Source organism: Sinocyclocheilus rhinocerous, unplaced genomic scaffold (assembly GCF_001515625.1).
Source record: "Sinocyclocheilus rhinocerous isolate Xijiao unplaced genomic scaffold, SAMN03320098_v1.1 scaffold297, whole genome shotgun sequence".
Classification (NCBI taxonomy): Eukaryota; Metazoa; Chordata; class Actinopteri; order Cypriniformes; family Cyprinidae; genus Sinocyclocheilus; species Sinocyclocheilus rhinocerous.
Genome location: NW_015649240.1, coordinates 827,477 through 827,775, shown reverse-complemented (window position 1 = coordinate 827,775; position 299 = coordinate 827,477). Strand labels below are relative to the sequence as shown.

Below are 299 nucleotides of genomic sequence, written 5' to 3'. Positions count from 1 at the left end.
CAGTAAAGAAATTTACAGTTAAACAAGACCTATTTCAAATAAATGCTGTGCTTTTGAACTACCCATTCATCAAAGAATCCTTGAAAAAAATGTATTACAGTTTACACAGAAATATGAATCAGCACACAATTGTTTTCAACATAATAATAAGACATATTTAAGCAGCAAATCAGCATATATATATATATATATATATATATGCCTCCATGGCCTCCTAGTCTGCCTGCTCCGCCATGGCTTCCCTTGTTGAGCACAGTGGCACTGAGAACATTATATTTCACACACTTTAAGCTCTTTTA

The 299-nt window shown here is 33.1% G+C and overlaps 1 protein-coding gene across 1 annotated transcript in view; it reads right to left on the bottom strand.

Annotated features, from left to right (window-relative positions):
- Positions 1-299, bottom strand: part of LOC107710477 (gamma-aminobutyric acid receptor subunit alpha-2-like) — a 74,253-nt gene that overhangs the window by 29,488 nt on the left and 44,466 nt on the right. The window lies entirely within an intron of this gene.